Genomic DNA, 18,571 nt, shown 5'->3' with positions numbered 1-18,571 from the left:
TCCTTTTTATATCCGAGTCCGAACGGCGTTCCACATTGCAGTGAAACTACTTAGAGAAGCTATGAAACATTTAGAAATGTCACCAGCATTACGGAGGTGGGATAAACCACCGCTGAAAAACTTTTTGGTGTTCGGTCGAAGCAGGAATCGAACCCACGACTTTGTGTATGCAAGGCGGGTATGCTAACCATTGCACCACGGTGGCTCCCTTTAAATATGATATACGCTACCATATATGTGCGCGCTATATCTGAATATTTTGACCAAATTTGGCACATTTGACCATACCGTCTGATGTACTCCTTGTGCAACATTTGAAGCAAATCAATATGAAATTGTGGTCTCTGGGGCCATATAAATGCATATTCGGCGAAAGATATATATGGAAGCTATATCTTAACCTGAACCGATTTGGCTGATATTTTTATGTGACTTTTAAAATATTCAGATCTACGAAATATGAAGAAGAACGGTTCAAGAACAGATCAACAGATCAGAAAAAAGTGACTCCTTTTTTAAGTTAAAATAATCTTTAATATTTGTGAATAATTCTTCAAAATTAAAGAAATTGTATTTAAATTTGTTGTCTTTCTGCATCTTGACAACAAAACAAAAAAGCGTTTAAAAATAGGAGTCGAGTCTGAATTTGAAAATTTATGTTGTCGTTAACACGTTTAGTCATAGGACTTTAATTGCACATGAAGAAAAAAAAAAAACAGAAAAAACGAATAAAAAAAAATCTGTCTTAAAAGTATCCTTACTTCAATTATTCGCTTCTTTGGCTCGGAATCAATACCAAAATCATTAGTGTAAAGACAAAATCTTTGGAACCGGACATGCTTTTCTTTTTCAGTATACTGAGGACAATATATCTTCCACATAAGAACCATTAGTAGTGTCCGAAGACAGTGAATTGCGTCAGGGGCAAAATGAAGATTTTGCTGGAGTCGGAGTCGTAAAAATTTTGCTCGACTCCGACTCCGGCTAAACCAAATTTTTTAAAACACTTCACATTTTTGTAACTAAATAAGCAAGTTTTTACGCAAATTAGTTTCCATTGCGTTATTCATTCGATCAATGTACAGCATGATTGTAAATGAAAATCAACTTCCAATTACGGCTATCTTTTTATGTTTCCTAGAATGTTAGACTAGCAGATGGGCTGGATCGATCCATTTTACTGCCCATATCAATTTATTTGAAATATTTCGAACAATCGAAATTATTTTTTTTTAATTTATTTTAAGGCCATATACATATGTGGAATATTGACAGAAAATTTTTTCAAAGTTGTTTTTTATAGAAAATTTTGTCAAAATGTTATTTCTATAAAAAGTTTTGTCAAAATTTTACTTCTATAGCAAATTTTGTCAAAATTTTATTACTATAGAAATATGTTTTTCTATAGAAAATTTAGTCAAAATTTTATTTCTATAGAAAATAGAGTCAAAATTTTGTTTCTATAGAATATTTTTCTAATTTTCTATAGAAATAAAATTTTGCAAAATTTGGTTTGTTACACAAAAAGTTTATTTCTATAAAAATTTAAGTCAAAATTTTATTTCTATAGAAAATTTTGCCAAAATTTTATAGTAATAGATTTTTTTATTAGAAAATTTGGTAAAAATTTTATTTCTATAGAAAATTTTGTCAAAATTTTATATCTAAAGGGTGATTCTTTTGAGGTTAGGATTTTCATGCATTAGTATTTGACAGATCACGTGGGATTTCAGACATGGTGTCAAAGAGAAAGATGCTCAGTATGCTTTGACATTTCATCATGAATAGACTTACTAACGAGCAACGCTTGCAAATCATTGAATTTTATTACCAAAATCAGTGGCAGAAAATCCGCTTTTTTATCGACAAATTTTGTTCAGCGATGAGGCTCATTTCTGGTTGAATGGCTACGTAAATAAGCAAAATTGCCGCATTTGGAGTGAAGAGCAACCAGAAGCCGTTCAAGAACTGCCCATGCATCCCGAAAATGCACTGTTTGGTGTGGTTTGTACGCTGGTGGAATCATTGGACCGTATTTTTTCAAAGATGCTGTTGGACGCAACGTTACGGTGAATGGCGATCGCTATCGTTCGATGCTAACAAACTTTTTGTTGCCAAAAATGGAAGAACTGAACTTGGTTGACATGTGGTTTCAACAAGATGGCGCTACATGCCACACAGCTCGCGATTCTATGGCCATTTTGAGGGAAAACTTCGGAGAACAATTCATCTCAAGAAATGGACCGGTAAGTTGGCCACCAAGATCATGCGATTTGACGCCTTTAGACTATTTTTTGTGGGGCTACGTCAAGTCTAAAGTCTACAGAAATAAGCCAGCAACTATTCCAGCTTTGGAAGACAACATTTCCGAAGAAATTCGGGCTATTCCGGCCGAAATGCTCGAAAAAGTTGCCCAAAATTGGACTTTCCGAATGGACCACCTAAGACGCAGCCGCGGTCAACATTTAAATGAAATTATCTTCAAAAAGTAAATGTCATGGACCAATCTAACGTTTCAAATAAAGAACCGATGAGATTTTGCAAATTTTATGCGTTTTTTTTTTAAAAAAAGTTATCAAGCTCTTAACAAATCACCCTTTATATAAAATTTAGTCAAAATTTTATTTCTTTAGAAAATTTAGTCGAAATTTTGTTTCTGTAGAATATTTTGCAGAATTTTATTTACTACACAAAAATTTTTCTAAAATTTTATTTTTGTTGATGATTTTTTCAAAATTTTTATTTCTATAAGAAAAAATTGTCAAATTTTTTTTCTATAGCAAATGCTCTCAAAAATTTTTGTTCTTACTGATGCTCACTGATACTCAATGCTATAAAAAATGTATTCAAAATTGTATTACTATAGAAATATTTTTTTTTATATAAAATTTTGTCAACATTTTAATTCTATAAAAAATTTAGTCAAAATTTTGTTTCTATAGAATATTTTGCAAAATTTTATTTCTATAGAAAATTTTGCAAAATTTTGTTTGCTAAACAATTTTTTTTTTAAATTGTATTGCTATTGATAAGTTTTTCAAACTTTTATTTCTATAAAAAATTTTGCCAAATTTTATTTCTACAAAAATTTTATTCAAAATTTTATTTCCATATATTTGGTCAAAATTTGATTTCTATAAAAAATTTTGCCAACATTTGATTTCTATAGAAAATTTAATCAAAATTTTGTTTCTGTAGAGAATTTTGCAAAATTTTATTTCTATATAAAATTTTGCAAATTTTTTTTACTAGACTAAAATTTTTCCAAAATTGTATGCTCACTGATACTCACTGCTTAGTCGAAAACTTGTAGAAATGACTCAAATTTTAAAATTTTTCAATGAATGAATCATAAATGCATTTTTGCGAAATTGTCTAAACAATTATAAATATTTCCCAAATATTGCCCGAGATTTTGTAGAAGTCTGATTTGAGATTTTATCAAAATGTAGATCTAAATACAAAGTTGTGCAGAGTATATTATAATCGGCCCGCCCGACTTTTTGTTAAAATTGTGTCCATAACGTTAGTTTTAAATTTTAAGTACATAGATTTTGTAGAAATATATACAATTTTGCCTAAATCGATTCAGATTCAAATTCATGCATATGGGAATATAAACCTTTATATAGCTCGCAACAAATTTAAAGGATTTGAGATAGTATCAATAATTTTGGTCCACAAATACATATACTGTTGGTATCTTCTCATATTATGATGGGTATTTATATCATTATTTTATTTATTAAACATTGCCCTAAATTTGCAATATAGAGTTCAATTGGCATCTAATGTGAAACTAAGACCTTTTTTTTGCACACATAAATAAATACGATACTTTATATCGATCCACTTACGGTACCCCCACAATAGAACTACAAATTAGTGATATTAAAATGAGATTTAGTTATATTACCCGGAGTCGAATCCGGAGTCGGGGTCGAGCTGATGAAAAATGCTGGAGTCGGAGTCGAGCAAATTGGCTCGACTCCACAGCCCTGCTAATAACCACACCCGGAGAATGAATATGATCACCTTTTAGAGCAAAATGTCATCCAATCAGGTAGGCAAATTTTTTGCAGAACAAAGTTATTATACCCTAACCAAAGACAATAGAAGAGAAGAAGATGGGAAATTGGCTGTTGAGAACATCAAACCATTGACGGCGCTAGGTCCCTACTTGTCGTTTACGCGTTTGGTTCGACACATTAAAATGCAAATAAAAAGAAATTAAGAGTTGAAAATATCTTGGAACAAACCGGAAAATATAATTTTTAATTTATTGCTCAAAATTTACAATTGTTCAGTTAAAAAAAAAAATAATTAAAAATTAAGAAATTACAAACATGTATGGACCTAGCGCCGTCAATGCAACATTTGGTATGACGCAAGCCAATTTCCCATCTTCTAAAGTGTGGTCTTTGACCCTAACCAGAGATGGTCTGTGTTAAACTTCCTTAGGTTTGCGACTGTCGTTAATTGTAAACGTCTCATAAGCGTCGCTAATGTAAAAAGGTAACAAACGTCGCCAACTCAAAATAGTTCAATCGTCAGCTACACCCTTAAAAAAAATCGCTTCTCTAACATATGTTCCAAACATATTTTGCAGAAAGCACATATATTATTGGATACTGCCGAAACATTAATATTACATGTTTGGAAGCATTTTGAACCCAAAAATATTATATGCTTGGAAGAATTTTCCCAAAAGAGATTGTGCTCATTTCCTCACATAATTTTCACTTCCACGAATTTTTTAGTTCTTGGCACCTTTCTCTGTAATACAAATAATGTTGAAGAAATTATTCAATTTTATAAATTATTTAAATTTTACCTTTCGCCTGGACGGAGAATCGAATCGAGGACCATACAGTTTGTAAGCCAACACACTATCCACTGGGCTACGTTGCTGTTATAGTCACCAGTAGACAATTATCGTTATAAGTTACATTTATATAGCATAGTTTGCAGCGTCCACGAGCCCATGCAAACATAACATTATTTAACAGAAACATACATTTGTTGGCCACGTGGAGCAGTGGTTAGCATGTCTGCCTTGCATGTACAGGGTAGTAAAATGCTGCTATCAAGCCGAAAACACATGCTGTTTTTTTTTTTCAAATGTCTATTCTCTTGGTTCCGAATGCCTATTCTCTTTACTCCGAATTCAAATTAAATAATATTTATACTTAAGCATATCAAATTTTTGGCCTTATCATAAAACAGTTTTCCGCAACAACATACAAGCGGTTTCACAGAAATTGCTTTCTTTTGATTCTCTCGCTGTGTTACGAGTATTTTGATATCTTTCGTCAACCCGCCCGGTTTCCATCTCTATTTCTTTCTCTATACTCTCTCTCTCCCTCTCTGTCGCTTTCTGAACAAAATATCACAACATATATATGTTTACTCGAAATTTGTAAATTTATATATGTTTACATTCACACATATTATTTTTATGAAACATTCATGCCCCAAACATAATATATTCTAACATATTAACATATGTGCCCCAAACATTTTGTGTTAGTTTAGGAACATTACATGTTGGCACTTAAATATATTGTGTTTAAAAATTGTGCCCGAAACACATTTTGTAAAACATATGAAAAACATATTTTTCTAACAGTGTAGGCAACTTGATTATATCCACACTCAAACAAAAGTGAACTCTCTATTTCACTAAAGCCAATTTAACTTTATTTTAGTTAATAAAATTGTTATGTTTGGAGAAAGTTTCTTATATGAACTGAACTAAAAAACGGGGAAAAACTATACACAAATTAAGCATAATGATTTACTAAATTCGCATTTCTCACAAAACAGTTCATTATTTCATGAACTTCGTATGTCACTAAAGACATTCTTGCAATTTTGAACTCCAATTTTCTCCTTCAAACTACAAAATTTTCTTTAGCAAGTGAAAAAAATTAATTAGGTCTAATAAATTTTCTTCCAGGTGGGTTCACTTTTCAGTGAAGCATATTTTCGCAACCCTTTTATTGGGGAACTAGTTTAAGAAATTTCATAATTTCTTTGATTGAAAATTAGGTTTTCTACAATAGGTTTACGACTTTTGCGTACCTATTATACAGTCGTAAAGTCACAGTTGGATTTTAAAGAAATTGTACCATTTTATCAATCCTTACTCTGTTTTTAAAATATTTGAAACAAAAAAGTTAAAATTACCCTTTTCAAAATATGGAAAAGTGAGTTATAAAAACTTGAATTAAAAGATCTTCCTGCACTGAAAAAACAGAAAAAATTTGGTTAATTTTAGAAAATGTAGATTATTTTTAGAAAATTTTAACTAAACAGTATTACAAACGCTGACATCACTCCGATATCACAAAAATAAGTAAATATTTTTCGACAAATTCAAGAAAATTTATTATACAAAATTCATTTTTTGCACTTGTTAAAGAAAATTTTGTAGTTTGAAGGAAAAAATTGGAGCTCATTTGTAAAGTAAAATTTACAAATTTAAAATTTGTGAGAAGTAAAAATTTAGTTCATCTTCATGCTTCATTTGAGAATATTTTTTTTTTTTAATTTTTAGTTCATTTAACTAACGTACTCAAAAAAATTATTAGAGTAGAAAACTTTCTCCAAACAAAATAATTCCGTGAAATAAGATAAAGTTAAATTGGCTTTAGTGAAATAGAGGGTTCACTTTTTTTGAGTGTGTTAAGTTAAAGAACATTTTTAGAAGTGCTTTGGAAAATTGTGCCTTTAGAACACTTCCAATTTTTTGCTGGAATGTGTTAAAAAATTTCGTCTCAAACACATATTTTTTACACCGGAAGATATGAAAACTGCACATTTTCGTCCGTATAGATGTTTTACAAACCAAATGGCAATTTTACTATACCTCAATTCTATGGCGCAGTGTGTAGAAATAAATATGACGGACATTTTCCTTTATCACGGATATAAATTTTATTAGGTGTTAATGAGATTCCTGCAAAAATCTTAGTAACTTTGAAAGTTTTGCGTTGGATTCACTGCGTTTAGATATGTGTGGACGAGTGCGTGTGTGAATTTGAATGTTTGTGTGTAGAGAATTTCTGTGGAAAGAACACCAAAGATTTGTTGATATCGGTATCTTTTTAAAGATGCCCATAAAAACAATTCAATTTTATTGTTGGTTAGGATAATTGAATAAAATGTGCAATAAATCTTCCAATCTGTTATTTCATTTAGAGCAACAATAAATATTTAATCGAGTCGAGCGGTTCAAGTTAATATCTCTAATTTATTGTCTCAAAAGAACCATGCAAAGAATATATGTATCAGTATTTGAAGATACGCTATTTAATATTGCATTAAATAAATTTAATTTAATAGAATATATACACCCAGAGAAATAATTGGTTGGAATTCAAGTACGACAACGAATAGATAGTGGAGACCTACAATTTTTAGTTGTTTGGAATAAATGTTAGTTACTTCCCTTGTTTAATGGTTTCTATAACCAATATAATAGCTGTGTGACTAAAAGTTCGTACACCCGACTAAATATTGGTCGTTATTTATATATTGAAGTAAGCAACCATTTCAATTTATTCCATATTGTTGTGATAACTAATTTGTTTTGCCAATGTGTCACCAAACCCAACAGAAAGTCTGTCTGGTCAATAAGTTGGTTGTTTTAACAGATTTGATAGTTATAAAGGGAACTTTTTGCTATGGACTACATATATGACAACAAATAATCTTTTAATTCATTAATTACATAAAATTTTAAAAATCAAGTTAGATTTTTTTTCAAGGTAAGTAAGATAAACATCAAATTGCAACTCACTCTTCACCATTTCTCTTAATTTCCATAACATATGTAGAGATATCTTAGCAAATGTGACCATTACCGAGGTTGGGAAAGGTAAATATAAGGTTCGTCTGCCTCATCATCGGTCTCAAAATCTCAACTTTCCCCTGCTGCCGATATATAAGAAAAATTTCATGAGTCTGATTGAATTCCAAGTCACACTGAAAATTGATCACGTGATTGTGAGTGGTCGAACTAACAAAGTTAATGTATGGGCGTGAGAATTGGCGGAAGTTGGGAAAATCCATGTTATTCATTTGCTATGGGACGCTTCCAATTATGATAATATGGCACTACAACAACAACTGGAAATATTTGATTGTGCTTTTGAAGATTTTGCAAATCTCCACCTTACACGCATAGAAAAAAAAAACGTTTGGAAAACGTGTACCGAAAACGTTTTTCTTTTGTTAGACTTTTTTGAATTGCTTCGAAAAGTATACACTTTTATCACCAAAAAAATTCGTTTGTTACAAAATTTTTATTTTTTCAATAAAAAAAGTTATTTTTGAACCAACAACACAGTCCATTTCGTTTATATTAAACACTGTTCTTTTCTAAATTTAGGTCTTTAATAAGACACATTTTACAGTTCATAGTAAAAATTTAATATAGTTGAATGTAATGTTGAAAATTTTTTCGGAATCTTCCGATCATATCTGGAATATATGTAAAAAAAAAAAAAAAAAAAAAAAAAAAAAAAAAAAAAAACTTTGGTCGAAGCAGGGATCGAACCCACGACCCTTGGCATGCAAGTCAGACGTAGCAACCACTGCTCCACGGTGACCAACTAAATGTATTTTTCTGTTAAATAAACTTTGTTTAATCGGCTCGTGGGCGCCGCAAGCTATGCTATATAAATATAACTTAGTTATATGGGTAATTGTCTATTGATGACAATAACGGCTACATGGCTCTGTGGATAGTGTGTTGGCTTACAAATTGCATGGTCCGCGGTTCGATTCTCCGTCCAGGCGAAAGGAAAAAAAAATTTTAAAAATTTATAAAATCGTATAATTTCTTCTACATTGTTTGTGTTACAGAAAAAGGTGCTAAGAACTAAAAAAATTCGTGGAAGTGAGAAAGATGTGAGGGAAAATGCAATTAGTCAGAAAAAAATTTTTTGAGTTAGTCTTTATAAAATTGTTTTTACATCCTGGAAAAGAATAAACGTTTATCACAAAAAAAAATATACTATTCTTCCAAATACACTTCCTTTCAACGAAAAGCAAATGAGAAACGAACTTTGTTTGTCTAAAATTTCGTTTGGGAGGAAAGAATTATTTTTTTGCGTGTAGCTATTTCATGGGGTTATCTTTTACCCTTCATAAAAGGCTTTTTACAAGATCCTTTTTGATCAATAACTACAATATACATTAATATATAATAAAATAAAAACTAAAATGAATTCAACGGATTTTTTCTTTAAATTCGCAAGCATTGGTTATCGGGCAAATAGTTAGTTGTTTTAGCAAACGAATGCAATTTTATTGGTTGTGATTGCCAATTAGACTTTTAATGTGCCCAAAATGTAGTTTTTAAACTATTTTATATACTGTTGTGTCAGACAACAATTGGTTGCTTCAACAAATTTTGTCGGTTATATTCTGATAGTAGATGGGACCAAATAATTTGGTTGGCAAAAAAAATTGGTTGGCACAACAAATTTGTTTTCTGTGTGTAGGAATATCCTAAATATTCAACATTATTTAGGTTGGCTAGCAAAAGTATCGATTTTGTAAGTGTTCCAAAAACCCTGAAATACAAACAAAATATTACCAAAATATGTATAACTAAAGCACTATGTGATCATGGTATAAATCATAAACCATGGTATGTGACCATGGTATAATGACGGTCATCCACAATTAAATTACTTGGGTTTCGGCCGATGGCAAGGCATCTCAAAACTTCTTAACATCATCTTCTACATTGTTAGTCCATGCGGGATGTATAGTGGACAACAGAAAGGTCGATTAAATACGCATATATTCAGTTCTTGACCGGTATATATAGGGAAGAAATAATTACGAACCGATATGAACTTTTGTGCGGTAATTATATAGCCAGAATTGAAATGGCAGAGTCTACCAAAAAAGGGCAAATTTTTTACTAATTGGGAGATTGGTAGAATTCTTGATACTTTGGAAGATTTTGCAAAATATTCCTCTCCAACTATGAGATGCTTCATACATTTTCTATACACGCAAAGAAAAAAAAACGTTTGGAAAACGTGTACCGAAAACGTTTTTCTTTTGTTAGAGTTTTTTGAATTGCTTCGAAAATTTTAAACTTTTATCACCAAAAAAATCCGTTTGTTACAAAATTTTTATTTTTTCAATAAAAAAAGTTATTTTTGAAACAACAACACAGCCCATTTCGTTTATATCAAACACTGTTCTTTTCTGACTTTAGGTTTTTAATAAGACACATTTTACAGTTCAAAATTTAATATACTACAATGTAATGTTGAACATTTTTTTCGGAATCTTCCGAACATATCTGGAATATATGTAAAAAAAAAACAAAAAAACTTTGGTCGAAGCAGGGATCGAACCCACGACCCTTGGCATGCACGTCAGACGTAGCAACCACTTCTCCACCGTGCCAAACAAAATGTTTGTTACTGTTAAATAAACTTTGTTTATTCGGTTCGTGGGCGCCGCAAGCTATGCTATATAAATATAACTTATATGGATATTTATCTATTGATGAACACAGCAGATACATAGCTCAGTGGTTAGTGTGTTGGCTTACAAAGTGCATGGTCCGCGGTTCGATTCTCCGTCCAGGCGAAAGGTAAAACAATTTTAAAAAGTTATAAAATCGTATAATTTCTTCTACATTGTTGGTATTACTGGAAAAGGTGTTAAGAACTAAAAAACATCGTGGATGTGAGAAAGATGTGAGGGAAAATGCAATTAGCAAGAAAACAATGTTTTTATACCCTCCATCATAGGATGGGGGTATATTAACTTTGAAATTCCGTTTGTAACACATCGAAATATTGCTCTAAGACCCCATAAAGTATATATATTCTGGTTCGTGGTGAAATTCTGAGTCGATCTGAGCATGTCCGTCCGTCCGTCCGTCCGTCCGTCCGTCTGTTGAAATCACGCTAACTTCCGAACGAAACAATCTATCGACTTGAAACTTGGCACAAGTAGTTGTTATTGATGTAGGTCGAATGGTATTGCAAATGGGCCATATCGGTCCACTTTTACGTATAGCCCCCATATAAACCGATCCCCCGATTTGGCTTGCGGAGCCTCTAAGAAAACCAAATTTCATCCAATCCGGCTGAAATTTAGCACATGGTGTTAGTATATAGTCTCTAAGAACCATGCAAAAATTGGTCCACATCGGTCCATAATTATATATAGCCCCCATATCAACCGATCCCCAGATTTGACTTCCGGAGCCTCTTAGAGGAGCAAAAGTCATCCGATCCGGTTGAAATTTGGTACGAGGTGTCAACATATGATAACGGTTCATAATCATGGTTGCCACTCGAGCCAAAAATAATCTACCAAAATTTTATTTCTATAGAAAATTTTGTTAAAATTTTATTTCTATAGAAAATTTTTGTTAAAATTTTATTTTTATAGAAAATCTTTTCAAAATTTTATTTCTATAGAAAATTTAGTCACAATTTTATTTCTATAGAAATTTTGTCAAAATTTTATTTCTATAGAAAATTTTTTCCAAATTTTATTTCTATAGATTTTTTTTTCCAAATTTTGCTTCTATAGAAAATGTTGTCAAAATATTATTTCTATAGAAAATTTTTATTAAAATGTTATTTCTATAGAAAATCTTGTCAAAATTTTATTTCTATAGAAAATTTTGTTAAAATTTTATTTCTATAGAAAAGGTTGTTATAATTTTATTTCTGTAGAAAATTGTGTCAAAATTTTCTTTCTATAGAAAATTTTGTGAAAATTTTATTTCTATAGAAAATTTTGTTAAAATTTTTTTATGTCTATAGAAAATTTTGTCAAACTGAATTATATACGTATTTGATCGATCTTTTTATACCCACCACCATAGGATGGGGGGTATATTAACTTTGTCATTCCGTTTGTAACACATCGAAATATTGCTCTAAGACCCCATAAAGTATATATATTCTGGGTCGTGGTGAAATTCTGAGTCGATCTGAGCATGTCCGTCCGTCCGTCCGTCCGTCCGTCCGTCTGTTGAAATCACGCTAACTTCCGAACGAAACAAGCTATCGACTTGAAACTTGGCACAAGTAGTTGTTATTGATGTAGGTCGGATGGTATTGCAAATGGCCACTTTTACATATAGCCCCCATATAAACGGACCTCAAAATTTGGCTTGCGAGGCCTCTAAGAGAAGCAAGTTTCATCCGATCCGGCTGAAATTTGGTACATGGTGTTGGTATATGGTCTCTAACAACCATGCAAAAATTGGTCCACATCGGTCCATAATTATATATAGACCCCATATAAAACGATCCCCCGATTTGGCTTGCGAGGCCCCTAAGAGAAGCAAATTTCATCCGATCCGGCTGAAATTTGGTACATGGTGTCAGTATATGGTCTCCAACAACCATGCAAAAATTGGTCCACATCGGTCCGTAATTATATATAGCCCCCATATAAACCGATCCCCCGATTTGGTTTGCGAGGCCTCTAAGAGAAGCAAATTTCATCCGATCCGGCTGAAATTTGGTACATGGTGTTAGTATATGGTCTTTAACAACCATGCAAAAATTGGTCGACATCGGTCCATAATTATATATAGCCCCCACATAAACCGATCCTCCGATTTGGCTTGCGAGGACTCTAAGAGAAGCAAATTTCATCCGATCCGGCTGAAATTTGGTACATGGTGTTAGTATATGGTCTCTAACAACCATGCAAAAATTGGTCCACATCGGTCCATAATTATATATAGCCCCCATATAAACCGATCCCCCGATTTGGCTTGCGAGGCCTCTAAGGGAAGCAAATTTCATCCGATCCGGCTGAGATTTGGTACGTAATGTTAGTATATGGTCTCTAACAACCATGCAAAAATTGGCCCACATCGGTTCATAATTATATATAGCCCCCATATAAACCGATCACCAGATTTGATCTCCGGAACCTCTTGGAAGACCAAAATTCATCTGATTCAGTCGAAATTTGGTACGTGGTGTTAATATATGGCCTCAAACTCCCATGCAAAAATTGGTCGATATCGGTCCATAATTATATATAGGCCCCATATAAACCGATCCCCAGATTTGACCTCCAGAGCCCCTTGGAAGAGCAAAATTCTTCCCATTCGGTTTGAATTTGGTACGTGATGTTAGTATATGGTATCCACCAACCATGCAGGAATTGGTTCCTATCAGTCCATAATTATATATAGCTCCCATATAAACCGATCCCCAGATTTGACCTTCGGTGCCTTTTGGAGAAGCAAAATTCATCCTATCTGCTTGAAATTTGGTATATCAGTCCATAATCGTACATAGCCCCATATAAACCGATCCCTAGATTTGGTTTTGGAACCTCTTGGAGGAGCAAATTTCATCCGAGTGAGTTGAAATTTGGTACATTGTGCTAATATATGGTCGTTAACAACCATGCCTAACTAGGTCCATATCGGTCTATAGTTATATATGGCCCTCAGATAAATCGATCCCCAATCACACAAAAATTGGTCCATATCAAGATCATAATTGTATATAGTTCCCATATAAGCGACCCCCATATTTCAATTCTGGCTCTCTACGTACAAAAAGTCCATATCGATTCGTAATTATTTGTAGACTTAACTATACATAACTTTTTTGTCTAATATATACCATGTATGGACTAAATCACAATTTAGAAAACGATGTTAAGAAGTTTTAAGATACCACAACCCAAGTAATTCGATTGTGGATGATAGTCTTTCGTAGAAGTTTCTACGCAATCCATGGTGGTGGGTACATAAGATTCGGCCTGGCCGAACTTGCGGCCGTATATACTTGTTTGATTTAATATAACCACGTATGGACTTACATACAATTTAGAAGACGGTGTTAGGAGGTTTTAAGATACCTTGCCATCGGCAAGCGTTACCGCAACTTAAGTAATTCGATTTAGAAGAAGTTTCTACGCAATCCATGGTGGAGGGTACATAAGCTTCGGCCTGGCCGAACTTACGGCCGTACATACTTGTTTTTTTTTGAGTTTGTTCTTATGAAATTTTTTTTACATCCTGGAAAAGAATAAACGTTTATCACAAAAAGTATATACTTTTCTCCCAAATACACTTCCTTACTGCGAAAAGCAAATGAGAAACGAACTTTGTTTGTCTAAAATTTCGTTTGGGAGGAAAGAGTTATTTTTTTGACAAAATTTTCTACAGAAATAAAATTCTGACAAAATTTTCTGTAGAAATAAAATATTGACAAAATTGTCTATAGAAATAAAATTTTGACAAAATTTTCTATAGAAATAAAATTTTGACAAAATTTTCTATAAAAATATGCCTACCAGAAATATAGTTTCTACACTATTAGAAAAATGTATTTATCATATGTTCCGATGTAAACAAAATGTGTTTCGGACAGAACTTTTTAAACACAATATAATTAAGTCCAAATCGTAATGTTCTTGAACTAGCATGAAATGTTTGGAACACATATGTTAATATGTTAGAATATATTATGTTTGGGACATGCATGTTTCATAAAAACAGAGGGAGACAGAGAGAGAGCATAGAGAAAGAAATAGAGATGGAAAGTAGGAGGGTTGACGAAATATATCAATATAACAGCGCGAGAATCAAAAGAAAGAAAAATTTCTGTGAAACAGTTTTTATGTAGTTTCGGAAAACTTTTTTATGAGTTTGGTTATGCGCTTCGCATGTTAGTAAAGTTTCGCCAAAAACTTGATATGCTTAAGTCCAAATATTATTTAGTTTGACTATTAAAATGAGTACTCGGAGTAAAAAGAATAGATATTCGGAACAAAGAGAATATACATTCGAAAAAAGAGCATGTGTTTTTCCCTTGAGAGCAGCATTTTTTTGTTGGTTCGTCAAAACAAATCGGAACGTAGGACGAGTAAGTCATACTATCCAGACAAAGGAAATTGAAAAAAAACAAAGGCATCTTCATAAAAAATATCATAAAAATATCGTAGAGTGTCCTACTCTTTTTTAAGTTGGGACAGTAAAATGAAAAAAAGGGGAAACAGTGCAAAATTAAAAAAAAAGAAACAAAGACGGGTACTTTCAAAACTAAAAGCGGGCATTAAGTTCGAGTTTTGCCTTTAAAATTATTTTTCATTTTAGTGGCAAAACTCGAATCTCTAAAAGTAGAATACATTATATTTTTTTTTTGCAAATTGTATTATAACTTCATGGGGAATGATCCAAAACAACAATTGAATAAGTTTATTTTCTTTAAAATGAATTATTAAAGAAAAGTAAACTGGAATACATGGCCATTTTAGTGCAATGTCTAATACCGGTCTTAAGGGTAAAATTGAAATTAGGTACAAAATTATTCGTTACTAAAAATTCATATTTATTTGTATTTCGTAATATGATAAGTTTTGAATGCAATCTAAATGGTGTATAATGCTAGTAAAAGAGACTTCGCTCCTAAATAAACTTATGTGTGGATTGTAAAATTATTGTTTAGGATTTAAATATAATATGCTTTTGAATGGCTATCGTTAAATATCTTTAGGATTCGATGAACAAATGTTTATGTTTATACTCGACTTCACGTTCTTTTTTTTTTTTTGTTAGGGGTTTTGAATTTCTTCAAAAATTTTAAATTTTTATACCAAAAACATTCTTTTGCAATAAATAAAATAATATCTGATTCAAAAACTCAGTCCATTTCGTTTATATCAAGCACTTTTCTTTTCTGACTGTAAAACTTTAATAGCCCACATTTCGAAGTTTCATTGTAAAAATTTTATATAGTAATATGTAATGTCGAACATATTTTCGTAATTTTTGGAATATATGTACAAATAAATGTAAAAGAAATTGGTGTTCGATCGGAGCAGGGATTGAACCCACGACCAAGGTGGACATGCTAATCATTGCTCCACGTGGCCAACAAATGTATGTTTCTGTTAAATAATGTTTTGTTTGCATCGGCTCGTGGGCGCCGCAAACTATGCTATATAAACATAACTTATAACGGTAATTGTCTATTGATGACAATAAAAGCTACGTAGCCCAGTGGATAGTGTGTTGGCTTACAAATTGGATGGTCCTCGTTTCGATTCTCCGTTCAGGCGAAAGGTAAAATTTATAAAATTGAATAATTTCTTCAAAACTGTTTGTATTACCGGAAAAGGAGCTGAGAACTAAAAAAAACCTCGTGGAAGTGAGGGAATATGCAATACGATCACATAAATCAAACATAATAATATTTCGGCAATATCCTATAATATATGTGCTTCCTGCAAAATATGTTAGAGAAGCAATTTTTTTGAGAGTGTATTCACATGTGAGTACAATCACCGCTTGTGACGACCTAACCTCAACTAAACGGTGATTTTTAAGAGCTATAGCAAAATTTTTTAAAATATTTAAAAATTCTTAGGAAATAATCATAATAAAATTGTTCAAAATATCGGGGAGCACCCTCTATGCTGTCTGTCAATAAATGTAAATTTAAGTTTTTTAAGTCTTTTTTTGCAATAAATAAAATAATATCTGATCCAAAAACTCAGTCCATTTCGTTTATATCAAGCACTGTTCTTTTCTGACTGTAAATCTTTAATAGCCCACATTTCGAAGTTTCATTGTAAAAATTTTATATAGTAATATGTAATGTCGAACATATTTTCGTAATTTTTGGAATATATGTACAAATAAATGTAAAAAAAATTGGTGTTCGATCGGAGCAGGGATTGAACCCACGACCAAGGTGGACATGCTAATCATTGCTCCACGTGGCCAACAAATGTATGTTTCTGTTAAATAATGTTTTGTTTGCATCGGCTCGTGGGCGCCGCAAACTATGCTATATAAACACAACTTATAACGGTAACTGTCTATTGATGACAATAAAAGCTACGTAGCCCAGTGGATAGTGTGTTGGCTTACAAACTGTATGGTCCTCGGTTCGATTCTCCGTTCAGGCGAAAGGTAAAATTTATAAAATTGAATAATTTCTTCAAAACTGTTTGTATTACCGGAAAAGGAGCTGAGAACTAAAAAAACCTCGTGGAAGTGAGGGAATATGCAATATGATCACATAAATCAAACATAATAATATTTCGGCAATATCCTATAATATATGTGCTTCCTGCAAAATATGTTAGAGAAGCAATTTTTTTGAGAGTGTATTCACATGTGAGTACAATCACCGCTTGTGACGACCTAACCTCAACTAAACGGTGATTTTTAAGAGCTATAGCAAAATTTTTTAAAATATTTAAAAATTCTTAGGAAATAATCTGTCAATAAATGTAAATTTAAGTTTTTTAAGTCTGGCACGAAAGAGCTTCCTCTCCCGTTCAAACATCAAAAACTTAAGTACTTAGTTGGCATACAGGGACCACCCTCTACTTTCCTTGCACATTTCATGCAAATCGTAAAACATGAAATTTAAAATGACTAAGGAGGTGGTGCCCTCTCTATCGTTCTCAGTAAATTACAAGTAGATGACAGAAGTAAAAACTCTGATAGCTTTCAACTTAAAAAATTAAATAAATCGGGCAAGGAGCAGGTGTAACTCCTCGACCAGATACCGAAAAATTACGTATAATTTACTCACCTTCTTCCACATTCCCTGCAAATTTCAAGTTAATTGGAGTAGTTTAGATTCCGCTCTATTGTTTTTAAAAATAGAACCAATAAAAATAATATTACAGATACAGATCTCATTTATGGAATTCTCGTTCTCTTTTTGCGATATATTAATAAAGTTATTCACGTACAAACCAATTCCAGTTAAAAATCTAAATTATAACCGATACCTCAAAGAAAAACTGGTTTCTTAATTTTATAAAAACTTCACAACAATCTTAAAATTAAATCTTAGCTTATAATTGAAGCGTTTTTATCTTAAATCTAAATATTCAATATTTCGTTTAATTTAAGGACGATTTTTTATTTTAAAGAAAATTTACCTTGATTCAAGGACATAGGACAATAACAAAGGGACGCAAATTTCCAAAATCCTCAATTTAAATTTAAATTAAAATTTTAATAAAAAAATTGAAAAGATTTTTTAATTAAAATTTCATTATTTTAACGAAATTTGTCCTTAAGATTGTATAAATTACGTGACATACAATGTAGGTTACGTACACACAAAAACATAAAATATGAATTTGTACATAAACGTGTACATTTTTGAAAATTTAAGGACTCTTTCATGAAATAGTTGTACGTTTACGTATTTTTTCGTAAATACTTGTTATTAAATTAAGAAATTTTTAATAATGCGCATGTATTCTTACATAAAATTAATGAAACTTTATATAATATATCCAAAAATACTGGTTTCTCTAAGCATGAGAGAGCCACAATATAGAGTTACTCTCATATGTATACAATGCAAGCATATAATACAAGACAAAACACCAAACATAACGTTTTTGGAGGCAACACGTGGCTTTGCTGTGTTGGGTTTTTATACCCTTCACCACTACTGTGGTACAGGGCAGGGCTGTGGAGTCGGAGTCCGAGTCTTGGAGTCGGAGTCTGAAGATTTGGCTGGAGTCGGAGTCGTAAAAATTTTGCTCGACTCCGACTCCGGCTAAA

The sequence above is a fragment of the Haematobia irritans genome, chromosome 4 (genome assembly GCF_050003625.1).
Source record: "Haematobia irritans isolate KBUSLIRL chromosome 4, ASM5000362v1, whole genome shotgun sequence".
NCBI classification, from domain to species: domain Eukaryota; kingdom Metazoa; phylum Arthropoda; class Insecta; order Diptera; family Muscidae; genus Haematobia; species Haematobia irritans.
Note: the sequence above shows the minus strand (reverse complement) of the source record.